The sequence below is a fragment of the Odontesthes bonariensis genome, chromosome 11, assembly GCF_027942865.1.
Source record: "Odontesthes bonariensis isolate fOdoBon6 chromosome 11, fOdoBon6.hap1, whole genome shotgun sequence".
Taxonomy (NCBI): domain Eukaryota; kingdom Metazoa; phylum Chordata; class Actinopteri; order Atheriniformes; family Atherinopsidae; genus Odontesthes; species Odontesthes bonariensis.
This window is the reverse complement of record NC_134516.1, coordinates 29,017,484-29,040,037: the sequence shown is the minus strand read 5'-3', so window position 1 is coordinate 29,040,037 and position 22,554 is coordinate 29,017,484. Positions and strand designations below refer to the sequence as shown.

Sequence of the window (22,554 nt, the reverse complement as noted above, 5' to 3'; positions counted from 1 at the left end):
TAGATTCTGAAACAGAATCTGTTATTGTATTCCGACTTGTAAAATAGAACTATACTGTTTAGAGAAGACGCAGTTTATGAGCATGTCGTGGGATTGAGCTTCCCTGGTTTCTCTATATGACAACGGACACAAAACTACACACAGGGAACAGAGGCTTTTGACAGACACTAAGTTATCTGAGAGTCCCAATTTCAGCTGCAGAGAACAATCACATCAGGGAAGTCAACGTGCAGGCTCAACAGCAGCCTCTCAAGCCAGCTCTCTGGTAAAAATAGGGGAAACGTATGGTTCCAGCACCTATATAACATATATTTGTCACAGGGACTGTGGCTTACGGCCACACCGCCCTGAACACGCCCGATCTCGTCCGATCTCGGAAGCCAAGCAGGGTCGGGCCTGGTTAGTACTTGGATGGGAGACCGCTTGGGAATACCAGGTGCTGTAAGCCTTTTTCTCTTCTCTCTGCGGCCTGCATGTAACATCTGACCATCACCGTGTGCCACACAGACACCAGGAAGTTAACCAGCTTGGGCTGCTGCTGATTGGTTGGCAGACGCCTCTGTTTCTGTTTGGCTCTCAGTCTCCATGTTGCTGATCCTGGATCTGCTGAGATGTCCCAGGCCATTGTTGGCTTTGATCCTCATACATTTAACTTTGTCCTGAGAAAGGACAAGTTCCAAAAAGTCAAACAGGGACTACTTTTGCATTTGACGTAGCCAAACTGCATGCGCCTGGAGAAGCCAAAAGGCTTACAGCACCTGGTATTCCCAGGCGGTCTCCCATCCAAGTACTAACAAGGCCCGACTCTGCTTGGCTTCTGAGATCTGGCATGTTCAGGGTGGTGTGGCCGTAAGCCAGCAATGGAATCCCAAACCAGCTCTTTATAGATTCTGAAACAGAATCTGTTATTGTATTCCGACTTGTAAAATAGAACTATACTGTTTAGAGAAGACGCAGTTTATGAGCATGTCGTGGGATTGAGCTTCCCTGGTTTCTCTATATGACAACGGACACAAAACTACACACAGGGAACAGAGGCTTTTGACAGACACTAAGTTATCTGAGAGTCCCAATTTCAGCTGCAGAGAACAATCACATCAGGGAAGTCAACGTGCAGGCTCAACAGCAGCCTCTCAAGCCAGCTCTCTGGTAAAATAGGGGAAACGTATGGTTCCAGCACCTATATAACATATATTTGTCACAGGGACTGTGGCTTACGGCCACACCGCCCTGAACACGCCCGATCTCGTCCGATCTCGGAAGCCAAGCAGGGTCGGGCCTGGTTAGTACTTGGATGGGAGACCGCTTGGGAATACCAGGTGCTGTAAGCCTTTTTCTCTTCTCTCTGCGGCCTGCATGTAACATCTGACCATCACCGTGTGCCACACAGACACCAGGAAGTTAACCAGCTTGGGCTGCTGCTGATTGGTTGGCAGACACCTCTGTTTCTGTTTGGCTCTCAGTCTCCATGTTGCTGATCCTGGATCTGCTGAGATGTCCCAGGCCATTGTTGGCTTTGATCCTCATACATTTAACTTTGTCCTGAGAAAGGACAAGTTCCAAAAAGTCAAACAGGGACTACTTTTGCATTTGACGTAGCCAAACTGCATGCGCCTGGAGAAGCCAAAAGGCTTACAGCACCTGGTATTCCCAGGCGGTCTCCCATCCAAGTACTAACCAGGCCCGACTCGGCTTGGCTTCTGAGATCTGACGAGATCAGGCGTGTTCAGGGTGGTGTGGCCGTAAGCCAGCAATGGAATCACAAACCAGCTCTTAATAGATTCTGAAACAGAATCTGTTATTGTATTCCGACTTGTAAAATAGAACTATACTGTTTAGAGAAAACGCAGTTTATGAGCATGTCGTGGGATTGAGCTTCCCTGGTTTCTCTATATGACAACGGACACAAAACTACACAGAGGGAACAGAGGCTTTTGACAGACACAAAGTTATCTGAGAGTCCCATTTTCAGCTGCAGAGAACAATCACATCAGGGAAGTCAACGTGCAGGCTCAACAGCAGCCTCTCAAGCCAGCTCTCTGGTAAAATAGGGGAAACGTATGGTTCCAGCACCTATATAACATATATTTGTCACAGGGACTGTGGCTTACGGCCACACCGCCCTGAACACGCCCGATCTCGTCCGATCTCGGAAGCCAAGCAGGGTCGGGCCTGGTTAGTACTTGGATGGGAGACCGCTTGGGAATACCAGGTGCTGTAAGCCTTTTTCTCTTCTCTCTGCGGCCTGCATGTAACATCTGACCATCACCGTGTGCCACACAGACACCAGGAAGTTAACCAGCTTGGGCTGCTGCTGATTGGTTGGCAGACACCTCTGTTTCTGTTTGGCTCTCAGTCTCCATGTTGCTGATCCTGGATCTGCTGAGATGTCCCAGGCCATTGTTGGCTTTGATCCTCATACATTTAACTTTGTCCTGAGAAAGGACAAGTTCCAAAAAGTCAAACAGGGACTACTTTTGCATTTGACGTAGCCAAACTGCATGCGCCTGGAGAAGCCAAAAGGCTTACAGCACCTGGTATTCCCAGGCGGTCTGCCATCTAAGTACTAACCAGGTCCGACTCTGCTTGGCTTCTGAGATCAGGCGTGTTCAGGGTGGTGTGGCCGTAAGCCAGCAATGGAATCACACACCAGCTCTTTATAGATTCTGAAACAGAATCTGTTATTGTATTCCGACTTGTAAAATAGAACTATACTGTTTAGAGAAGACGCAGTTTATGAGCATGTCGTGGGATTGAGCTTCCCTGGTTTCTCTATATGACAACGGACACAAAACTACACACAGGGAACAGAGGCTTTTGACAGACACTAAGTTATCTGAGAGTCCCATTTTCAGCTGCAGAGAACAATCACATCAGGGAAGTCAACGTGCAGGCTCAACAGCAGCCTCTCAAGCCAGCTCTCTGGTAAAAATAGGGGAAACGTATGGTTCCAGCACCTATATAACATATATTTGTCACAGGGACTGTGGCTTACGGCCACACCGCCCTGAACACGCCCGATCTCGTCCGATCTCGGAAGCCAAGCAGGGTCGGGCCTGGTTAGTACTTGGATGGGAGACCGCTTGGGAATACCAGGTGCTGTAAGCCTTTTTCTCTTCTCTCTGCGGCCTGCATGTAACATCTTACCATCACCGTGTGCCACAGAGACACCAGGAAGTTAACCAGCTTGGGCATCTGCTGATTGGTTGGCAGACACCTCTGTTTCTGTTTGGCTCCCAATCTCCATGTTGCTGATCCTGGATCTGCTGAGATGTCCCAGGCCATTGTTGGCTTTGATCCTCATACATTTAACTTTGTCCTGAGAAAGGACAAGTTCCAAAAAGTCAAACAGGGACTACTTTTGCATTTGACGTAGCCAAACTGCATGCGCCTGGAGAAGCCAAAAGGCTTACAGCACCTGGTATTCCCAGGCGGTCTCCCATCCAAGTACTAACCAGGCCCGACTCTGCTTGGCTTCTGAGATCTGACGAGATCAGGCGTGTTCAGGGTGGTGTGGCCGTAAGCCAGCAATGGAATCCCAAACCAGCTCTTTATAGATTCTGAAACAGAATCTGTTATTGTATTCCGACTTGTAAAATAGAACTATACTGTTTAGAGAAGACGCAGTTTATGAGCATGTCGTGGGATTGAGCTTCCCTGGTTTCTCTATATGACAACGGACACAAAACTACACGCAGGGAACAGAGGCTTTTGACAGACACTAAGTTATCTGAGAGTCCCATTTTCAGCTGCAGAGAACAATCACATCAGGGAAGTCAACGTGCAGGCTCAACAGCAGCCTCTCAAGCCAGCTCTCTGGTAAAAATAGGGGAAACGTATGGTTCCAGCACCTATATAACATATATTTGTCACAGGGACTGTGGCTTATGGCCACACCGCCCTGAAAACGCCCGATCTCGTCCGATCTCGGAAGCCAAGCAGGGTCGGGCCTGGTTAGTACTTGGATGGGAGACCGCTTGGGAATACCAGGTGCTGTAAGCCTTTTTCTCTTCTCTCTGCGGCCTGCATGTAACATCTGACCATCACCTTGTGCCACACAGACACCAGGAAGTTAACCAGCTTGGGCTGCTGCTGATTGGTTGGCAGACACCTCTGTTTCTGTTTGGCTCTCAGTCTCCATGTTGCTGATCCTGGATCTGCTGAGATGTCCCAGGCCATTGTTGGCTTTGATCCTCATACATTTAACTTTGTCCTGAGAAAGGACAAGTTCCAAAAAGTCAAACAGGGACTACTTTTGCATTTGACGTGGCCAAACTGCATGCGCCTGGAGAAGCCAAAAGGCTTACAGCACCTGGTATTCCCAGGCGGTCTGCCATCCAAGTACTAACCAGGCCCGACTCTGCTTGGCTTCTGAGATCTGACGAGATCAGGCGTGTTCAGGGTGGTGTGGCCGTAAGCCAGCAATGGAATCACAAACCAGCTCTTTATAGATTCTGAAACAGAATCTGTTATTGTATTCCGACTTGTAAAATAGAACTATACTGTTTAGAGAAGACGCAGTTTATGAGCATGTCGTGGGATTGAGCTTCCCTGGTTTCTCTATATGACAACGGACACAAAACTACACACAGGGAACAGAGGCTTTTGACAGACACTAAGTTATCTGAGAGTCCCATTTTCAGCTGCAGAGAACAATCACATCAGGGAAGTCAACGTGCAGGCTCAACAGCAGCCTCTCAAGCCAGCTCTCTGGTAAAAATAGGGGAAACGTATGGTTCCAGCACTTATATAACATATATTTGTCACAGGGACTGTGGCTTACGGCCACAACGCCCTGAACACGCCCGATCTCGTCCGATATCGGAAGCCAAGCAGGGTCGGGCCTGGTTAGTACTTGGATGGGAGACAGCTTGGGAATACCAGGTGCTGTAAGCCTTTTTCTCTTCTCTCTGCGGCCTGCATGTAACATCTGACCATCACCTTGTGCCACACAGACACCAGGAAGTTAACCAGCTTGGGCTGCTGCTGATTGGTTGGCAGACACCTCTGTTTCTGTTTGGCTCTCAGTCTCCATATTGCTTATCCTGGATCTGCTGAGATGTCCCAGGCCATTGTTGGCTTTGATCATCATACATTTAACTTTGTCCTGAGAAAGGACAAGTTCCAAAAAGTCAAACAGGGACTACTTTTGCATTTGACGTAGCCAAACTGCATGCGCCTGGAGAAGCCAAAAGGCTTACAGCACCTGGTATTCCCAGGCGGTCTGCCATCCAAGTACTAACCAGGCCCGACTCTGCTTGGCTTCTGAGATCAGGCGTGTTCAGGGTGGTGTGGCCGTAAGCCAGCAATGGAATCACAAACTAGCTCTTTATAGATTCTGAAACAGAATCTGTTATTGTATTCCAACTTGTAAAATAGAACTATACTGTTTAGAGAAGACGCAGTTTATGAGCATGTCGTGGGATTGAGCTTCCCTGGTTTCTCTATATGACAACGGACACAAAACTACACACAGGGAACAGAGGCTTTTGACAGACACAAAGTTATCTGAGAGTCCCATTTTCAGCTGCAGAGAACAATCACATCAGGGAAGTCAACGTGCAGGCTCAACAGCAGCCTCTCAAGCCAGCTCTCTGGTAAAAATAGGGGAAACGTATGGTTCCAGCACCTATATAACATATATTTGTCACCGGGACTGTGGCTTACGGCCACACCGCCCTGAACACGCCCGATCTCGTCCGATCTCGGAAGCCAAGCAGGGTCGGGCCTGGTTAGTACTTGGATGGGAGACCGCTTGGGAATACCAGGTGCTGTAAGCTTTTTTCTCTTCTCTCTGCGGCCTGCATGTAACATCTGACCATCACCGTGTGCCACACAGACACCAGGAAGTTAACCAGCTTGGGCTGCTGCTGATTGGTTGGCAGACACTTCTGTTTCTGTTTGGCTCTCAGTCTCCATGTTGCTGATCCTGGATCTGCTGAGATGTCCCAGGCCATTGTTGGCTTTGATCCTCATACATTTAACTTTGTCCTGAGAAAGGACAAGTTCCAAAAAGTCAAACAGGGACTACTTTTGCATTTGACGTAGCCAAACTGCATGCGCCTGGAGAAGCCAAAAGGCTTACAGCACCTGGTATTCCCAGGCGGTCTGCCATCCAAGTACTAACCAGGCCCGACTCTGCTTGGCTTCTGAGATCAGGCGTGTTCAGGGTGGTGTGGCCGTAAGCCATTAATGGAATCACAAACTAGCTCTTTATAGATTCTGAAACAGAATCTGTTATTGTATTCCAACTTGTAAAATAGAACTATACTGTTTAGAGAAGACGCAGTTTATGAGCATGTCGTGGGATTGAGCTTCCCTGGTTTCTCTATATGACAACGGACACAAAACTACACACAGGGAACAGAGGCTTTTGACAGACACAAAGTTATCTGAGAGTCCCATTTTCAGCTGCAGAGAACAATCACATCAGGGAAGTCAACGTGCAGGCTCAACAGCAGCCTCTCAAGCCAGCTCTCTGGTAAAAATAGGGGAAACGTATGGTTCCAGCACCTATATAACATATATTTGTCACCGGGACTGTGGCTTACGGCCACACCGCCCTGAACACGCCCGATCTCGTCCGATCTCGGAAGCCAAGCAGGGTCGGGCCTGGTTAGTACTTGGATGGGAGACCGCTTGGGAATACCAGGTGCTGTAAGCTTTTTTCTCTTCTCTCTGCGGCCTGCATGTAACATCTGACCATCACCGTGTGCCACACAGACACCAGGAAGTTAACCAGCTTGGGCTGCTGCTGATTGGTTGGCAGACACTTCTGTTTCTGTTTGGCTCTCAGTCTCCATGTTGCTGATCCTGGATCTGCTGAGATGTCCCAGGCCATTGTTGGCTTTGATCCTCATACATTTAACTTTGTCCTGAGAAAGGACAAGTTCCAAAAAGTCAAACAGGGACTACTTTTGCATTTGACGTAGCCAAACTGCATGCGCCTGGAGAAGCCAAAAGGCTTACAGCACCTGGTATTCCCAGGCGGTCTGCCATCCAAGTACTAACCAGGCCCGACTCTGCTTGGCTTCTGAGATCTGACGAGATCAGGCGTGTTCAGGGTGGTGTGGCCGTAAGCCAGCAATGGAATCACAAACCAGCTCTTTATAGATTCTGAAACAGAATCTGTTATTGTATTCCGACTTGTAAAATAGAACTATACTGTTTAGAGAAGACGCAGTTTATGAGCATGTCGTGGGATTGAGCTTCTCTGGTTTCTCTATATGACAACGGACACAAAACTACACACAGGGAAAAGAGGCTTTTGACAGACACAAAGTTATCTGAGAGTCCCATTTTCAGCTGCAGAGAACAATCACATCAGGGAAGTCAACGTGCAGGCTCAACAGCAGCCTCTCAAGCCAGCTCTCTGGTAAAAATAGGGGAAACGTATGGTTCCAGCACCTATATAACATATATTTGTCACAGGGACTGTGGCTTACGGCCACAACGCCCTGAACAAGCCCGATCTCGTCCGATCTCGGAAGCCAAGCAGGGTCGGGCCTGGTTAGTACTTGGATGGGAGACTGCTTGGGAATACCAGGTGCTGTAAGCCTTTTTCTCTTCTCTCTGCGGCCTGCATGTAACATCTGACCATCACCTTGTGCCACACAGACACCAGGAAGTTAACCAGCTTGGGCTGCTGCTGATTGGTTGGCAGACACCTCTGTTTCTGTTTGGCTCTCAGTCTCCATATTGCTTATCCTGGATCTGCTGAGATGTCCCAGGCCATTGTTGGCTTTGATCCTCATACATTTAACTTTGTCCTGAGAAAGGACAAGTTCCAAAAAGTCAAACAGGGACTACTTTTGCATTTGACGTAGCCAAACTGCATGCGCCTGGAGAAGCCAAAAGGCTTACAGCACCTGGTATTCCCAGGCGGTCTGCCATCCAAGTACTAACCAGGCCCGACTCTGCTTGGCTTCTGAGATCAGGCGTGTTCAGGGTGGTGTGGCCGTAAGCCAGCAATGGAATCACAAACTAGCTCTTTATAGATTCTGAAACAGAATCTGTTATTGTATTCCAACTTGTAAAATAGAACTATACTGTTTAGAGAAGACGCAGTTTATGAGCATGTCGTGGGATTGAGCTTCCCTGGTTTCTCTATATGACAACGGACACAAAACTACACACAGGGAACAGAGGCTTTTGACAGACACAAAGTTATCTGAGAGTCCCATTTTCAGCTGCAGAGAACAATCACATCAGGGAAGTCAACGTGCAGGCTCAACAGCAGCCTCTCAAGCCAGCTCTCTGGTAAAAATAGGGGAAACGTATGGTTCCAGCACCTATATAACATATATTTGTCACCGGGACTGTGGCTTACGGCCACACCGCCCTGAACACGCCCGATCTCGTCCGATCTCGGAAGCCAAGCAGGGTCGGGCCTGGTTAGTACTTGGATGGGAGACCGCTTGGGAATACCAGGTGCTGTAAGCTTTTTTCTCTTCTCTCTGCGGCCTGCATGTAACATCTGACCATCACCGTGTGCCACACAGACACCAGGAAGTTAACCAGCTTGGGCTGCTGCTGATTGGTTGGCAGACACTTCTGTTTCTGTTTGGCTCTCAGTCTCCATGTTGCTGATCCTGGATCTGCTGAGATGTCCCAGGCCATTGTTGGCTTTGATCCTCATACATTTAACTTTGTCCTGAGAAAGGACAAGTTCCAAAAAGTCAAACAGGGACTACTTTTGCATTTGACGTAGCCAAACTGCATGCGCCTGGAGAAGCCAAAAGGCTTACAGCACCTGGTATTCCCAGGCGGTCTGCCATCCAAGTACTAACCAGGCCCGACTCTGCTTGGCTTCTGAGATCTGACGAGATCAGGCGTGTTCAGGGTGGTGTGGCCGTAAGCCAGCAATGGAATCACAAACCAGCTCTTTATAGATTCTGAAACAGAATCTGTTATTGTATTCCGACTTGTAAAATAGAACTATACTGTTTAGAGAAGACGCAGTTTATGAGCATGTCGTGGGATTGAGCTTCTCTGGTTTCTCTATATGACAACGGACACAAAACTACACACAGGGAACAGAGGCTTTTGACAGACACAAAGTTATCTGAGAGTCCCATTTTCAGCTGCAGAGAACAATCACATCAGGGAAGTCAACGTGCAGGCTCAACAGCAGCCTCTCAAGCCAGCTCCCTGGTAAAAATAGGGGAAACGTATGGTTCCAGCACCTATATATCATATATTTGTCACAGGGACTGTTGGTTACGGCCACACCGCCCTGAACACGCCCGATCTCGTCCGATCTCGGAAGCCAAGCAGGGTCGGGCCTGGTTAGTACTTGGATGGGAGACCGCTTGGGAATACCGGTTGCTGTAAGCCTTTTTCTCTTCTCTCTGCGGCCTGCATGTAACATCTGACCATCACCGTGCGCCACACAGACACCAGGAAGTTGACCAGGTTGGGCTGCTGCTGATTGGTTGGCAGACACCTCTGTTTCTGTTTGGCTCTCAGTCTCCATGAGTTAACCTGCTTGGGCTGCTGCTGATTGGTTGGCAGACACCTCTGTTTCTGTTTGGCTCTCAGTCTCCATGTTGCTGATCCTGGGTCTACTGAGATGTCCCAGGCCATTGTTGGCTTTGATCCTCATACATTTAACTTTGTCCTGAGAAAGGACAAGTTCCAAAAAGTCAAACAGGGACTATTTTTGCATTTGACGTAGCCAAACTGCATGCGCCTGGAGGAGCCAAAAGGCTTACAGCGCCTGGTATTCCCAGGCGGTCTCCCATCCAAGTACTAACCAGGCCCGACTCTGCTTGGCTTCTGAGATCTGACGAGATCAGGCGTGTTCAGGGTGGTGTGGCCGTAAGCCAGCAATGGAATCCCAAACCAGCTTTTTATAGATTCTGAAACAGAATCTGTTATTGTATTCCGACTTCTAAAATAGAACTATACCGTTTAGAGAAGACGCAGTTTATGAGCATGTCGTGGGATTGAGCTTCCCTGGTTTCTCTATATGACAACGGACACAAAACTACACACAGGGAACAGAGGAGCTTGACAGAAACTAAGTTATCTGAGAGTCCCATTTTCAGCTGCAGAGAACAATCACATCAGGGAAGTCAACATGCAGGCTCAACAGCAGCCTCTCAAGCCAGCTCTCTGGTAAAAATAGGGGAAACGTATGGTTCCAGCACCCATATAACATAGATTTGTCACAGGGACTGTGGCTTACGGCCACACCGCCCTGAACACGCCCGATCTCGTCCGATCTCGGAAGCCAAGCAGGGTCGGGCCTGGTTAGTACTTGGATGTGAGACCGCTTGGGAATACCAGGTGCTGTAAGCCTTTTTCTCTTCTCTCTGCGGCCTGCATGTAACATCTGACCATCACCGTGTGCCACACAGACACCAGGAAGTTAACCAGCTTGGGCTGCTGCTGATTGGTTGGCAGACACCTCTGTTTCTGTTTGGCTCTCAGTCTCCATGAGTTAACCTGCTTGGGCTGCTGCTGATTGGTTGGCAGACACCTCTGTTTCTGTTTGGCTCTCAGTCTCCATGTTGCTGATCCTGGATCTACTGAGATGTCCCAGGCCATTGTTGGCTTTGATCCTCATACATTTAACTTTGTCCTGAGAAAGGACAAGTTCCAAAAAGTCAAACAGGGACTACTTTTGCATTTGACGTAGCCAAACTGCATGCGCCTGGAGAAGCCAAAAGGCTTACAGCACCTGGTATTCCCAGGCGGTCTCCCATCCAAGTACTAACCAGGCCCGACTCTGCTTGGCTTCTGAGATCGGACGAGATCAGGCGTGTTCAGGGTGGTGTGGCCGTAAGCCAGCAAAGAAATCAAAAACTAGCTTTTTATAGATTCTGAAACAGACTCTGTTATTGTATTCCGACTTGTAAAATAGAACTATACTGTTTAGAGAAGACGCAGTTTATGAGCATGTCGTGGGATTGAGCTTCCCTGGTTTCTCTATATGACAACGGACACAAAACTACACACAGGGAACAGAGGAGCTTGACAGACAGTTATCTGAGAGTCCCATTTTCAGCTGCAGACAGGGCTTTAGTGGAGGGTAAACGCACGTAAACGCCGTTTACGCACCTCTGGAATTTAGGAAATAGCGTTTACCCACCTCTAAATAGCGTTTACGCAGTTCCTAATGGCAATTACGCACGTCAAAGTTCCCTGCGCCTTGTGATCTGCCGTTGGAATACAGTGAACCCTCGCTATAACGCGGTTCACCTTTCACGGTTTCGCTGCTTCACGGATTTGCATCGTGCATTGTGTTCTGGATTCTGATTGGCTAAACAGTCTCTCCGCTTCTTCTCTACCTGTGTGTCAATAATGTTGTGGTTTAATATGTACACGTACACGTTCATTACAGTTCTCAAACATAATCGATGGTGGCATGTCGGTATATATAAATATTTTTGCCCAGAAGAAAAAAGAGCGACAACAACTACCGATATTCTTCTCTCGGAAAAAACACACCTGCACCGCGGGCTTTAGAAGAAAAAAACGCTACAGAGCCGAGTCAGGATGCAGCGGCTCAGTCAGAAGAGCAGTGAAATACACGTGAGTCACTATTTGTCCCACTGTACTTTGTATTTTTTTTCAAAATCATTTTTCATTTTTTCACGTTCTAATCCAATGACTCGGGTCGCGGTGGGGCAGTGCTGATCTACGCAATTTGAAGCCTTCAGTTCGTATTGATGATGAAAATGATTATTTTACAGTAGGCTACAGTAGTTATTTGTAAAAAAAAAAAAAAAAACCTTTATACAGTACTTTTATTTGTTAAACAAATGCTTGGGCCTGTAAAAAGGCTTTGTTCTTTGGTTTCAATGCATTATGCAGTATTTCATTGTATAATAATTGTAAAAAAAAAAAAAAAAGATTTCTACTTCACGGATTTCGCCTATCACGGGTTCTCTTTGGAAGGTAACCCCCGCGAAAAACGAGGGTTCACTGTAATCCAAAATAAATTTGGTGTCCTGGAAATGAAGTCCGGCTGCACGGTGGTGTGGTGGTTAGCACCGTCGCCTCACAGCAAGAAGGTTCCAGGTTCAACACCCAGCTGGGGCCTTTCTGTGTGGAGTTTGCATGTTCTCCCCGTGTATGCGTGGGTTCTCTCCGGGTACTCCGGCTTCCTCCCACTGTCCAAAAAATCATGCATGTTAGGTTGATTGGCATCTCTAAATTGTCCTTAGGATTGAGTGTGAGCGTGCATGGTTGTTTGTCTCTATGTGGCCCTGCGATGGACTGGCGGCCTGTCCAGGGTGTACCCTGCCTCTTGCCCATTGACTGCTGGTATAGGCTCCAGCCCGCCCGCGACCCGATCGACGGATTCAGCGGTATAGATAATGGATGGATGGATGGAAATGAAGTCCTGGCTGGTGAAGCACAGGGGAGCCATGGACCCCAGAACACGCCCCTGCAAGGCAGAACCTGACGTAGCGGACAAGGAGGCCCTCTGGGCACTACTTTAAAAAGCATGCATACTAACACACACACACACACACACACACACAAACACACCATATCTACTGTAGATAGTTCTTACTCTACACATACTTTTCTTTACTGTTGAAATTTGAAATTTAATAAACTACAAACTACAAACACATTTGTTGACTGTCATTGATTTAATATGACTTTAACTGATAACGTCATGGAATATGGCCAGGACAGCCATACAGATTTGCGACACCTTGCGTTGCTTTGTGCTGTGTCGCGTCACGTTGCGTTGCGTCGCGTCACGTCGCGTCGCGTCACGTCGCGTCACGGTCTGTCTGATCAAAAAATTCATAGTTTACCCACCTCTAATTTGACCACTACAGCCCTGGCTGCAGAGAACAATCACATCAGGGAAGTCAACGTGCAGGCTCAACAGCAGCCTCTCAAGCCAGCTCTCTGGTAAAAATAGGGGAAACGTATGGTTCCAGCACCTATATAACATATATTTGTCACAGGGACTGTGGCTTACGGCCACAACGCCCTGAACACGCCCGATCTCGTCCGATCTCGGAAGCCAAGCAGGGTCGGGCCTGGTTAGTACTTGGATGGGAGACAGCTTGGGAATACCAAGTGCTGTAAGCTTTTTTCTCTTCTCTCTGCGGCCTGCATGTAACATCCGACCATCACCGTGTGCCACACAGACACCAGGAAGTTAACCAGCTTGGGCTGCTGCTGATTGGTTGGCAGACACTTCTGTTTCTGTTTGGCTCTCAGTCTCCATGTTGCTGATCCTGGATCTGCTGAGATGTCCCAGGCCATTGTTGGCTTTGATCCTCATACATTTAACTTTGTCCTGAGAAAGGACAAGTTCCAAAAAGTCAAACAGGGACTACTTTTGCATTTGACGTAGCCAAACTGCATGCGCCTGGAGAAGCCAAAAGGCTTACAGCACCTGGTATTCCCAGGCGGTCTGCCATCCAAGTACTAACCAGGCCCGACTCTGCTTGGCTTCTGAGATCTGACGAGATCAGGCGTGTTCAGGGTGGTGTGGCCGTAAGCCAGCAATGGAATCACAAACCAGCTCTTTATAGATTCTGAAACAGAATCTGTTATTGTATTCCGACTTGTAAAATAGAACTATACTGTTTAGAGAAGACGCAGTTTATGAGCATGTCGTGGGATTGAGCTTCTCTGGTTTCTCTATATGACAACGGACACAAAACTACACACAGGGAACAGAGGCTTTTGACAGACACAAAGTTATCTGAGAGTCCCATTTTCAGCTGCAGAGAACAATCACATCAGGGAAGTCAACGTGCAGGCTCAACAGCAGCCTCTCAAGCCAGCTCTCTGGTAAAAATAGGGGAAACGTATGGTTCCAGCACCTATATAACATATATTTGTCACAGGGACTGTGGCTTACGGCCACAACGCCCTGAACACGCCCGATCTCGTCCGATCTCGGAAGCCAAGCAGGGTCGGGCCTGGTTAGTACTTGGATGGGAGACAGCTTGGGAATACCAGGTGCTGTAAGCCTTTTTCTCTTCTCTCTGCGGCCTGCATGTAACATCTGACCATCACCTTGTGCCACACAGACACCAGGAAGTTAACCAGCTTGGGCTGCTGCTGATTGGTTGGCAGACACCTCTGTTTCTGTTTGGCTCTCAGTCTCCATATTGCTTATCCTGGATCTGCTGAGATGTCCCAGGCCATTGTTGGCTTTGATCCTCATACATTTAACTTTGTCCTGAGAAAGGACAAGTTCCAAAAAGTCAAACAGGGACTACTTTTGCATTTGACGTAGCCAAACTGCATGCGCCTGGAGAAGCCAAAAGGCTTACAGCACCTGGTATTCCCAGGCGGTCTGCCATCCAAGTACTAACCAGGCCCGACTCTGCTTGGCTTCTGAGATCAGGCGTGTTCAGGGTGGTGTGGCCGTAAGCCAGCAATGGAATCACAAACTAGCTCTTTATAGATTCTGAAACAGAATCTGTTATTGTATTCCAACTTGTAAAATAGAACTATACTGTTTAGAGAAGACGCAGTTTATGAGCATGTCGTGGGATTGAGCTTCCCTGGTTTCTCTATATGACAACGGACACAAAACTACACACAGGGAACAGAGGCTTTTGACAGACACAAAGTTATCTGAGAGTCCCATTTTCAGCTGCAGAGAACAATCACATCAGGGAAGTCAACGTGCAGGCTCAACAGCAGCCTCTCAAGCCAGCTCTCTGGTAAAAATAGGGGAAACGTATGGTTCCAGCACCTATATAACATATATTTGTCACCGGGACTGTGGCTTACGGCCACACCGCCCTGAACACGCCCGATCTCGTCCGATCTCGGAAGCCAAGCAGGGTCGGGCCTGGTTAGTACTTGGATGGGAGACCGCTTGGGAATACCAGGTGCTGTAAGCTTTTTTCTCTTCTCTCTGCGGCCTGCATGTAACATCTGACCATCACCGTGTGCCACACAGACACCAGGAAGTTAACCAGCTTGGGCTGCTGCTGATTGGTTGGCAGACACTTCTGTTTCTGTTTGGCTCTCAGTCTCCATGTTGCTGATCCTGGATCTGCTGAGATGTCCCAGGCCATTGTTGGCTTTGATCCTCATACATTTAACTTTGTCCTGAGAAAGGACAAGTTCCAAAAAGTCAAACAGGGACTACTTTTGCATTTGACGTAGCCAAACTGCATGCGCCTGGAGAAGCCAAAAGGCTTACAGCACCTGGTATTCCCAGGCGGTCTGCCATCCAAGTACTAACCAGGCCCGACTCTGCTTGGCTTCTGAGATCTGACGAGATCAGGCGTGTTCAGGGTGGTGTGGCCGTAAGCCAGCAATGGAATCACAAACCAGCTCTTTATAGATTCTGAAACAGAATCTGTTATTGTATTCCGACTTGTAAAATAGAACTATACTGTTTAGAGAAGACGCAGTTTATGAGCATGTCGTGGGATTGAGCTTCTCTGGTTTCTCTATATGACAACGGACACAAAACTACACACAGGGAACAGAGGCTTTTGACAGACACAAAGTTATCTGAGAGTCCCATTTTCAGCTGCAGAGAACAATCACATCAGGGAAGTCAACGTGCAGGCTCAACAGCAGCCTCTCAAGCCAGCTCCCTGGTAAAAATAGGGGAAACGTATGGTTCCAGCACCTATATATCATATATTTGTCACAGGGACTGTTGGTTACGGCCACACCGCCCTGAACACGCCCGATCTCGTCCGATCTCGGAAGCCAACCAGGGTCGGGCCTGGTTAGTACTTGGATGGGAGACCGCTTGGGAATACCAGGTGCTGTAAGCCTTTTTCTCTTCTCTCTGCGGCCTGCATGTAACATCTGACCATCACCGTGCGCCACACAGACACCAGGAAGTTAACCAGGTTGGGCTGCTGCTGATTGGTTGGCAGACACCTCTGTTTCTGTTTGGCTCTCAGTCTCCATGAGTTAACCTGCTTGGGCTGCTGCTGATTGGTTGGCAGACACCTCTGTTTCTGTTTGGCTCTCAGTCTCCATGTTGCTGATCCTGGGTCTACTGAGATGTCCCAGGCCATTGTTGGCTTTGATCCTCATACATTTAACTTTGTCCTGAGAAAGGACAAGTTCCAAAAAGTCAAACAGGGACTATTTTTGCATTTGACGTAGCCAAACTGCATGCGCCTGGAGGAGCCAAAAGGCTTACAGCACCTGGTATTCCCAGGCGGTCTCCCATCCAAGTACTAACCAGGCCCGACTCTGCTTGGCTTCTGAGATCTGACGAGATCAGGCGTGTTCAGGGTGGTGTGGCCGTAAGCCAGCAATGGAAAGAACAAACCAGCTCTTTATAGATTCTGAAACAGAATCTGTTATTGTATTCCGACTTGTAAAATAGAACTATACTGTTTAGAGAAGACGCAGTTTATGAGCATGTCGTGGGATTGAGCTTCCCTGGTTTCTCTATATGACAACGGACACAAAACTACACACAGGGAACAGAGGCTTTTGACAGACACTAAGTTATCTGAGAGTCCCATTTTCAGCTGCAGAGAACAATCACATCAGGGAAGTCAACGTGCAGGCTCAACAGCAGCCTCTCAAGCCAGCTCTCTGGTAAAAATAGGGGAAACGTATGGTTCCAGCACCTATATAACATATATTTGTCACATGGACTGTGGCTTATGGCCACACCGCCCTGAACACGCCCGATCTCGTCCGATCTCGGAAGCCAAGCAGGGTCGGGCCTGGTTAGTACTTTAATGGGAGACCGCTTGGGAATACTAGGTGCTGTAAGCTTTTTTCTCTTCTCTCTGCGGCCTGCATGTAACATCTGACCATCACCGTGTGCCACACAGACACCAGGAAGTTAACCAGGTTGGGCTGCTGCTGAATGGTTGGCAGACACCTCTGTTTCTGTTTGGCTCTCAGTCTCCATGAGTTAACCTGCTTGGGCTGCTGCTGATTGGTTGGCAGACACCTCTGTTTCTGTTTGGCTCTCAGTCTCCATGTTGCTTATCCTGGATCTACTGAGATGTCCCAGGCCATTGTTGGCTTTGATCCTCATACATTTAACTTTGTCCTGAGAAAGGACAAGTTCCAAAAAGTCAAACAGGGACTACTTTTGCATTTGACGTAGTCAAACTGCATGCGCCTGGAGGAGCCAAAAGGCTTACAGCGCCTGGTATTCCCAGGCGGTCTCCCATCCAAGTACTAACCAGGTCCGACTCTGCTTGGCTTCTGAGATCAGACTAGCTCAGGCGTGTTCAGGGTGGTGTGGCCGTAAGCCAGGAATGGAATCCCAAACCAGCTTTTTATAGATTCTGAAACAGAATCTGTTATTGTATTCCGACTTCTAAAATAGAACTATACCGTTTAGAGAAGACGCAGTTTATGAGCATGTCGTGGGATTGAGCTTCCCTGGTTTCTCTATATGACAACGGACACAAAACTACACACAGGGAACAGAGGAGCTTGACAGAAACTAAGTTATCTGAGAGTCCCATTTTCAGCTGCAGAGAACAATCACATCAGGGAAGTCAACGTGCAGGCTCAACAGCAGCCTCTAAAGCCAGCTCTCTGGTAAAAATAGGGGAAACGTATGGTTCCAGCACCCATATAACATATATTTGTCACAGGGACTGTGGCTTACGGCCACACCGCCCTGAACACGCCCGATCTCGTCCGATCTCGGAAGCCAAGCAGGGTCGGGCCTGGTTAGTACTTGGATGTGAGACCGCTTGGGAATACCAGGTGCTGTAAGCTTTTTTCTCTTCTCTCTGCGGCCTGCATGTAACATCTGACCATCACCGTGTGCCACACAGACACCAGGAAGTTAACCAGCTTGGGCTGCTGCTGATTGGTTGGCAGACACCTCTGTTTCTGTTTGGCTCTCAGTCTCCATGAGTTAACCTGCTTGGGCTGCTGCTGATTGGTTGGCAGACACCTCTGTTTCTGTTTGGCTCTCAGTCTCCATGTTGCTGATCCTGGATCTGCTGAGATGTCCCAGGCCATTGTTGGCTTTGATCCTCATACATTTAACTTTGTCCTGAGAAAGGACAAGTTCCAAAAAGTCAAACAGGGACTACTTTTGCATTTGACGTAGCCAAACTGCATGCGCCTGGAGAAGCCAAAAGGCTTACAGCACCTGGTATTCCCAGGCGGTCTGCCATCCAAGTACTAACCAGGCCCGACTCTGCTTGGCTTCTGAGATCTGACGAGATCAGGCGTGTTCAGGGTGGTGTGGCCGTAAGCCAGCAATGGAATCACAAACCAGCTCTTTATAGATTCTGAAACAGAATCTGTTATTGTATTCCGACTTGTAAAATAGAACTATACTGTTTAGAGAAGACGCAGTTTATGAGCATGTCGTGGGATTGAGCTTCTCTGGTTTCTCTATATGACAACGGACACAAAACTACACACAGGGAACAGAGGCTTTTGACAGACACAAAGTTATCTGAGAGTCCCATTTTCAGCTGCAGAGAACAATCACATCAGGGAAGTCAACGTGCAGGCTCAACAGCAGCCTCTCAAGCCAGCTCTCTGGTAAAAATAGGGGAAACGTATGGTTCCAGCACCTATATAACATATATTTGTCACAGGGACTGTGGCTTACGGCCACAACGCCCTGAACACGCCCGATCTCGTCCGATCTCGGAAGCCAAGCAGGGTCGGGCCTGGTTAGTACTTGGATGGGAGACAGCTTGGGAATACCAGGTGCTGTAAGCCTTTTTCTCTTCTCTCTGCGGCCTGCATGTAACATCTGACCATCACCTTGTGCCACACAGACACCAGGAAGTTAACCAGCTTGGGCTGCTGCTGATTGGTTGGCAGACACCTCTGTTTCTGTTTGGCTCTCAGTCTCCATATTGCTTATCCTGGATCTGCTGAGATGTCCCAGGCCATTGTTGGCTTTGATCCTCATACATTTAACTTTGTCCTGAGAAAGGACAAGTTCCAAAAAGTCAAACAGGGACTACTTTTGCATTTGACGTAGCCAAACTGCATGCGCCTGGAGAAGCCAAAAGGCTTACAGCACCTGGTATTCCCAGGCGGTCTGCCATCCAAGTACTAACCAGGCCCGACTCTGCTTGGCTTCTGAGATCAGGCGTGTTCAGGGTGGTGTGGCCGTAAGCCAGCAATGGAATCACAAACTAGCTCTTTATAGATTCTGAAACAGAATCTGTTATTGTATTCCAACTTGTAAAATAGAACTATACTGTTTAGAGAAGACGCAGTTTATGAGCATGTCGTGGGATTGAGCTTCCCTGGTTTCTCTATATGACAACGGACACAAAACTACACACAGGGAACAGAGGCTTTTGACAGACACAAAGTTATCTGAGAGTCCCATTTTCAGCTGCAGAGAACAATCACATCAGGGAAGTCAACGTGCAGGCTCAACAGCAGCCTCTCAAGCCAGCTCTCTGGTAAAAATAGGGGAAACGTATGGTTCCAGCACCTATATAACATATATTTGTCACCGGGACTGTGGCTTACGGCCACACCGCCCTGAACACGCCCGATCTCGTCCGATCTCGGAAGCCAAGCAGGGTCGGGCCTGGTTAGTACTTGGATGGGAGACCGCTTGGGAATACCAGGTGCTGTAAGCTTTTTTCTCTTCTCTCTGCGGCCTGCATGTAACATCTGACCATCACCGTGTGCCACACAGACACCAGGAAGTTAACCAGCTTGGGCTGCTGCTGATTGGTTGGCAGACACTTCTGTTTCTGTTTGGCTCTCAGTCTCCATGTTGCTGATCCTGGATCTGCTGAGATGTCCCAGGCCATTGTTGGCTTTGATCCTCATACATTTAACTTTGTCCTGAGAAAGGACAAGTTCCAAAAAGTCAAACAGGGACTACTTTTGCATTTGACGTAGCCAAACTGCATGCGCCTGGAGAAGCCAAAAGGCTTACAGCACCTGGTATTCCCAGGCGGTCTGCCATCCAAGTACTAACCAGGCCCGACTCTGCTTGGCTTCTGAGATCTGACGAGATCAGGCGTGTTCAGGGTGGTGTGGCCGTAAGCCAGCAATGGAATCACAAACCAGCTCTTTATAGATTCTGAAACAGAATCTGTTATTGTATTCCGACTTGTAAAATAGAACTATACTGTTTAGAGAAGACGCAGTTTATGAGCATGTCGTGGGATTGAGCTTCTCTGGTTTCTCTATATGACAACGGACACAAAACTACACACAGGGAACAGAGGCTTTTGACAGACACAAAGTTATCTGAGAGTCCCATTTTCAGCTGCAGAGAACAATCACATCAGGGAAGTCAACGTGCAGGCTCAACAGCAGCCTCTCAAGCCAGCTCCCTGGTAAAAATAGGGGAAACGTATGGTTCCAGCACCTATATATCATATATTTGTCACAGGGACTGTTGGTTACGGCCACACCGCCCTGAACACGCCCGATCTCGTCCGATCTCGGAAGCCAACCAGGGTCGGGCCTGGTTAGTACTTGGATGGGAGACCGCTTGGGAATACCAGGTGCTGTAAGCCTTTTTCTCTTCTCTCTGCGGCCTGCATGTAACATCTGACCATCACCGTGCGCCACACAGACACCAGGAAGTTAACCAGGTTGGGCTGCTGCTGATTGGTTGGCAGACACCTCTGTTTCTGTTTGGCTCTCAGTCTCCATGAGTTAACCTGCTTGGGCTGCTGCTGATTGGTTGGCAGACACCTCTGTTTCTGTTTGGCTCTCAGTCTCCATGTTGCTGATCCTGGGTCTACTGAGATGTCCCAGGCCATTGTTGGCTTTGATCCTCATACATTTAACTTTGTCCTGAGAAAGGACAAGTTCCAAAAAGTCAAACAGGGACTATTTTTGCATTTGACGTAGCCAAACTGCATGCGCCTGGAGGAGCCAAAAGGCTTACAGCACCTGGTATTCCCAGGCGGTCTCCCATCCAAGTACTAACCAGGCCCGACTCTGCTTGGCTTCTGAGATCTGACGAGATCAGGCGTGTTCAGGGTGGTGTGGCCGTAAGCCAGCAATGGAAAGAACAAACCAGCTCTTTATAGATTCTGAAACAGAATCTGTTATTGTATTCCGACTTGTAAAATAGAACTATACTGTTTAGAGAAGACGCAGTTTATGAGCATGTCGTGGGATTGAGCTTCCCTGGTTTCTCTATATGACAACGGACACAAAACTACACACAGGGAACAGAGGCTTTTGACAGACACTAAGTTATCTGAGAGTCCCATTTTCAGCTGCAGAGAACAATCACATCAGGGAAGTCAACGTGCAGGCTCAACAGCAGCCTCTCAAGCCAGCTCTCTGGTAAAAATAGGGGAAACGTATGGTTCCAGCACCTATATAACATATATTTGTCACATGGACTGTGGCTTATGGCCACACCGCCCTGAACACGCCCGATCTCGTCCGATCTCGGAAGCCAAGCAGGGTCGGGCCTGGTTAGTACTTTAATGGGAGACCGCTTGGGAATACTAGGTGCTGTAAGCTTTTTTCTCTTCTCTCTGCGGCCTGCATGTAACATCTGACCATCACCGTGTGCCACACAGACACCAGGAAGTTAACCAGGTTGGGCTGCTGCTGAATGGTTGGCAGACACCTCTGTTTCTGTTTGGCTCTCAGTCTCCATGAGTTAACCTGCTTGGGCTGCTGCTGATTGGTTGGCAGACACCTCTGTTTCTGTTTTGCTCTCAGTCTCCATGTTGCTTATCCTGGATCTACTGAGATGTCCCAGGCCATTGTTGGCTTTGATCCTCATACATTTAACTTTGTCCTGAGAAAGGACAAGTTCCAAAAAGTCAAACAGGGACTACTTTTGCATTTGACGTAGTCAAACTGCATGCGCCTGGAGGAGCCAAAAGGCTTACAGCGCCTGGTATTCCCAGGCGGTCTCCCATCCAAGTACTAACCAGGTCCGACTCTGCTTGGCTTCTGAGATCAGACTAGCTCAGGCGTGTTCAGGGTGGTGTGGCCGTAAGCCAGGAATGGAATCCCAAACCAGCTTTTTATAGATTCTGAAACAGAATCTGTTATTGTATTCCGACTTCTAAAATAGAACTATACCGTTTAGAGAAGACGCAGTTTATGAGCATGTCGTGGGATTGAGCTTCCCTGGTTTCTCTATATGACAACGGACACAAAACTACACACAGGGAACAGAGGAGCTTGACAGAAACTAAGTTATCTGAGAGTCCCATTTTCAGCTGCAGAGAACAATCACATCAGGGAAGTCAACGTGCAGGCTCAACAGCAGCCTCTAAAGCCAGCTCTCTGGTAAAAATAGGGGAAACGTATGGTTCCAGCACCCATATAACATATATTTGTCACAGGGACTGTGGCTTACGGCCACACCGCCCTGAACACGCCCGATCTCGTCCGATCTCGGAAGCCAAGCAGGGTCGGGCCTGGTTAGTACTTGGATGTGAGACCGCTTGGGAATACCAGGTGCTGTAAGCTTTTTTCTCTTCTCTCTGCGGCCTGCATGTAACATCTGACCATCACCGTGTGCCACACAGACACCAGGAAGTTAACCAGCTTGGGCTGCTGCTGATTGGTTGGCAGACACCTCTGTTTCTGTTTGGCTCTCAGTCTCCATGAGTTAACCTGCTTGGGCTGCTGCTGATTGGTTGGCAGACACCTCTGTTTCTGTTTGGCTCTCAGTCTCCA

General features: G+C 48.3%; 34 non-coding genes and 11 pseudogenes across 34 annotated transcripts; 23 read left to right on the top strand and 22 right to left on the bottom strand.

Annotated features, from left to right (window-relative positions):
* The first annotated feature begins 329 nt into the window (after positions 1 to 329).
* Positions 330 to 448, top strand: LOC142393678 (5S ribosomal RNA). The gene has a single exon (XR_012772155.1). It is a non-coding gene; the product is annotated as a 5S ribosomal RNA (ribosomal RNA).
* Positions 449 to 746: 298 nt separating this feature from the next.
* On the bottom strand, positions 747 to 855 carry LOC142393737 (5S ribosomal RNA; annotated as a pseudogene).
* Positions 856 to 1,212: 357 nt separating this feature from the next.
* LOC142393667 (5S ribosomal RNA) lies at positions 1,213 to 1,331 on the top strand. Its single transcript, XR_012772154.1, has one exon. It is a non-coding gene; the product is annotated as a 5S ribosomal RNA (ribosomal RNA).
* A 298-nt stretch (positions 1,332 to 1,629) lies between these two features.
* LOC142393323 (5S ribosomal RNA) lies at positions 1,630 to 1,748 on the bottom strand. The gene has a single exon (XR_012771933.1). It is a non-coding gene; the product is annotated as a 5S ribosomal RNA (ribosomal RNA).
* Positions 1,749 to 2,105: 357 nt separating this feature from the next.
* LOC142393654 (5S ribosomal RNA) lies at positions 2,106 to 2,224 on the top strand. The gene has a single exon (XR_012772152.1). It is a non-coding gene; the product is annotated as a 5S ribosomal RNA (ribosomal RNA).
* A 298-nt stretch (positions 2,225 to 2,522) lies between these two features.
* On the bottom strand, positions 2,523 to 2,631 carry LOC142393713 (5S ribosomal RNA; annotated as a pseudogene).
* Positions 2,632 to 2,989: 358 nt separating this feature from the next.
* LOC142393643 (5S ribosomal RNA) lies at positions 2,990 to 3,108 on the top strand. Its single transcript, XR_012772151.1, has one exon. It is a non-coding gene; the product is annotated as a 5S ribosomal RNA (ribosomal RNA).
* Positions 3,109 to 3,406: 298 nt separating this feature from the next.
* On the bottom strand, positions 3,407 to 3,525 carry LOC142392862 (5S ribosomal RNA). Its single transcript, XR_012771492.1, has one exon. It is a non-coding gene; the product is annotated as a 5S ribosomal RNA (ribosomal RNA).
* A 358-nt stretch (positions 3,526 to 3,883) lies between these two features.
* LOC142393751 (5S ribosomal RNA) lies at positions 3,884 to 4,002 on the top strand. Its single transcript, XR_012772163.1, has one exon. It is a non-coding gene; the product is annotated as a 5S ribosomal RNA (ribosomal RNA).
* A 298-nt stretch (positions 4,003 to 4,300) lies between these two features.
* On the bottom strand, positions 4,301 to 4,419 carry LOC142393322 (5S ribosomal RNA). Its single transcript, XR_012771932.1, has one exon. It is a non-coding gene; the product is annotated as a 5S ribosomal RNA (ribosomal RNA).
* Positions 4,420 to 4,777: 358 nt separating this feature from the next.
* On the top strand, positions 4,778 to 4,896 carry LOC142393565 (5S ribosomal RNA; annotated as a pseudogene).
* Positions 4,897 to 5,194: 298 nt separating this feature from the next.
* Positions 5,195 to 5,303, bottom strand: LOC142393691 (5S ribosomal RNA; annotated as a pseudogene).
* A 358-nt stretch (positions 5,304 to 5,661) lies between these two features.
* On the top strand, positions 5,662 to 5,780 carry LOC142391978 (5S ribosomal RNA). The gene has a single exon (XR_012770653.1). It is a non-coding gene; the product is annotated as a 5S ribosomal RNA (ribosomal RNA).
* A 298-nt stretch (positions 5,781 to 6,078) lies between these two features.
* LOC142393690 (5S ribosomal RNA) lies at positions 6,079 to 6,187 on the bottom strand (annotated as a pseudogene).
* Positions 6,188 to 6,545: 358 nt separating this feature from the next.
* Positions 6,546 to 6,664, top strand: LOC142391977 (5S ribosomal RNA). Its single transcript, XR_012770652.1, has one exon. It is a non-coding gene; the product is annotated as a 5S ribosomal RNA (ribosomal RNA).
* Positions 6,665 to 6,962: 298 nt separating this feature from the next.
* LOC142393321 (5S ribosomal RNA) lies at positions 6,963 to 7,081 on the bottom strand. The gene has a single exon (XR_012771931.1). It is a non-coding gene; the product is annotated as a 5S ribosomal RNA (ribosomal RNA).
* Positions 7,082 to 7,439: 358 nt separating this feature from the next.
* Positions 7,440 to 7,558, top strand: LOC142393520 (5S ribosomal RNA). The gene has a single exon (XR_012772119.1). It is a non-coding gene; the product is annotated as a 5S ribosomal RNA (ribosomal RNA).
* Positions 7,559 to 7,856: 298 nt separating this feature from the next.
* Positions 7,857 to 7,965, bottom strand: LOC142393688 (5S ribosomal RNA; annotated as a pseudogene).
* A 358-nt stretch (positions 7,966 to 8,323) lies between these two features.
* Positions 8,324 to 8,442, top strand: LOC142391976 (5S ribosomal RNA). The gene has a single exon (XR_012770651.1). It is a non-coding gene; the product is annotated as a 5S ribosomal RNA (ribosomal RNA).
* A 298-nt stretch (positions 8,443 to 8,740) lies between these two features.
* LOC142393320 (5S ribosomal RNA) lies at positions 8,741 to 8,859 on the bottom strand. Its single transcript, XR_012771930.1, has one exon. It is a non-coding gene; the product is annotated as a 5S ribosomal RNA (ribosomal RNA).
* A 358-nt stretch (positions 8,860 to 9,217) lies between these two features.
* On the top strand, positions 9,218 to 9,336 carry LOC142393421 (5S ribosomal RNA). Its single transcript, XR_012772026.1, has one exon. It is a non-coding gene; the product is annotated as a 5S ribosomal RNA (ribosomal RNA).
* Positions 9,337 to 9,706: 370 nt separating this feature from the next.
* On the bottom strand, positions 9,707 to 9,825 carry LOC142393143 (5S ribosomal RNA). The gene has a single exon (XR_012771762.1). It is a non-coding gene; the product is annotated as a 5S ribosomal RNA (ribosomal RNA).
* Positions 9,826 to 10,183: 358 nt separating this feature from the next.
* Positions 10,184 to 10,302, top strand: LOC142393138 (5S ribosomal RNA). The gene has a single exon (XR_012771757.1). It is a non-coding gene; the product is annotated as a 5S ribosomal RNA (ribosomal RNA).
* Positions 10,303 to 10,672: 370 nt separating this feature from the next.
* Positions 10,673 to 10,791, bottom strand: LOC142392576 (5S ribosomal RNA). Its single transcript, XR_012771221.1, has one exon. It is a non-coding gene; the product is annotated as a 5S ribosomal RNA (ribosomal RNA).
* Positions 10,792 to 12,943: 2,152 nt separating this feature from the next.
* LOC142393610 (5S ribosomal RNA) lies at positions 12,944 to 13,062 on the top strand (annotated as a pseudogene).
* Positions 13,063 to 13,360: 298 nt separating this feature from the next.
* Positions 13,361 to 13,479, bottom strand: LOC142393319 (5S ribosomal RNA). Its single transcript, XR_012771929.1, has one exon. It is a non-coding gene; the product is annotated as a 5S ribosomal RNA (ribosomal RNA).
* A 358-nt stretch (positions 13,480 to 13,837) lies between these two features.
* LOC142393515 (5S ribosomal RNA) lies at positions 13,838 to 13,956 on the top strand. Its single transcript, XR_012772114.1, has one exon. It is a non-coding gene; the product is annotated as a 5S ribosomal RNA (ribosomal RNA).
* A 298-nt stretch (positions 13,957 to 14,254) lies between these two features.
* LOC142393687 (5S ribosomal RNA) lies at positions 14,255 to 14,363 on the bottom strand (annotated as a pseudogene).
* A 358-nt stretch (positions 14,364 to 14,721) lies between these two features.
* On the top strand, positions 14,722 to 14,840 carry LOC142391975 (5S ribosomal RNA). Its single transcript, XR_012770650.1, has one exon. It is a non-coding gene; the product is annotated as a 5S ribosomal RNA (ribosomal RNA).
* A 298-nt stretch (positions 14,841 to 15,138) lies between these two features.
* On the bottom strand, positions 15,139 to 15,257 carry LOC142393317 (5S ribosomal RNA). The gene has a single exon (XR_012771927.1). It is a non-coding gene; the product is annotated as a 5S ribosomal RNA (ribosomal RNA).
* Positions 15,258 to 15,615: 358 nt separating this feature from the next.
* LOC142393227 (5S ribosomal RNA) lies at positions 15,616 to 15,734 on the top strand. Its single transcript, XR_012771842.1, has one exon. It is a non-coding gene; the product is annotated as a 5S ribosomal RNA (ribosomal RNA).
* Positions 15,735 to 16,104: 370 nt separating this feature from the next.
* Positions 16,105 to 16,223, bottom strand: LOC142392861 (5S ribosomal RNA). The gene has a single exon (XR_012771491.1). It is a non-coding gene; the product is annotated as a 5S ribosomal RNA (ribosomal RNA).
* A 359-nt stretch (positions 16,224 to 16,582) lies between these two features.
* Positions 16,583 to 16,701, top strand: LOC142393299 (5S ribosomal RNA). The gene has a single exon (XR_012771910.1). It is a non-coding gene; the product is annotated as a 5S ribosomal RNA (ribosomal RNA).
* Positions 16,702 to 17,071: 370 nt separating this feature from the next.
* LOC142393552 (5S ribosomal RNA) lies at positions 17,072 to 17,190 on the bottom strand (annotated as a pseudogene).
* Positions 17,191 to 17,548: 358 nt separating this feature from the next.
* On the top strand, positions 17,549 to 17,667 carry LOC142393179 (5S ribosomal RNA). Its single transcript, XR_012771797.1, has one exon. It is a non-coding gene; the product is annotated as a 5S ribosomal RNA (ribosomal RNA).
* A 370-nt stretch (positions 17,668 to 18,037) lies between these two features.
* On the bottom strand, positions 18,038 to 18,156 carry LOC142393316 (5S ribosomal RNA). The gene has a single exon (XR_012771926.1). It is a non-coding gene; the product is annotated as a 5S ribosomal RNA (ribosomal RNA).
* A 358-nt stretch (positions 18,157 to 18,514) lies between these two features.
* LOC142393514 (5S ribosomal RNA) lies at positions 18,515 to 18,633 on the top strand. The gene has a single exon (XR_012772113.1). It is a non-coding gene; the product is annotated as a 5S ribosomal RNA (ribosomal RNA).
* Positions 18,634 to 18,931: 298 nt separating this feature from the next.
* On the bottom strand, positions 18,932 to 19,040 carry LOC142393686 (5S ribosomal RNA; annotated as a pseudogene).
* Positions 19,041 to 19,398: 358 nt separating this feature from the next.
* Positions 19,399 to 19,517, top strand: LOC142391972 (5S ribosomal RNA). Its single transcript, XR_012770648.1, has one exon. It is a non-coding gene; the product is annotated as a 5S ribosomal RNA (ribosomal RNA).
* A 298-nt stretch (positions 19,518 to 19,815) lies between these two features.
* On the bottom strand, positions 19,816 to 19,934 carry LOC142393315 (5S ribosomal RNA). The gene has a single exon (XR_012771925.1). It is a non-coding gene; the product is annotated as a 5S ribosomal RNA (ribosomal RNA).
* A 358-nt stretch (positions 19,935 to 20,292) lies between these two features.
* On the top strand, positions 20,293 to 20,411 carry LOC142393226 (5S ribosomal RNA). The gene has a single exon (XR_012771841.1). It is a non-coding gene; the product is annotated as a 5S ribosomal RNA (ribosomal RNA).
* A 370-nt stretch (positions 20,412 to 20,781) lies between these two features.
* Positions 20,782 to 20,900, bottom strand: LOC142392860 (5S ribosomal RNA). The gene has a single exon (XR_012771490.1). It is a non-coding gene; the product is annotated as a 5S ribosomal RNA (ribosomal RNA).
* A 359-nt stretch (positions 20,901 to 21,259) lies between these two features.
* Positions 21,260 to 21,378, top strand: LOC142393297 (5S ribosomal RNA). The gene has a single exon (XR_012771909.1). It is a non-coding gene; the product is annotated as a 5S ribosomal RNA (ribosomal RNA).
* A 370-nt stretch (positions 21,379 to 21,748) lies between these two features.
* On the bottom strand, positions 21,749 to 21,867 carry LOC142393551 (5S ribosomal RNA; annotated as a pseudogene).
* A 358-nt stretch (positions 21,868 to 22,225) lies between these two features.
* On the top strand, positions 22,226 to 22,344 carry LOC142393178 (5S ribosomal RNA). Its single transcript, XR_012771796.1, has one exon. It is a non-coding gene; the product is annotated as a 5S ribosomal RNA (ribosomal RNA).
* The last annotated feature ends 210 nt before the right edge of the window (positions 22,345 to 22,554 follow it).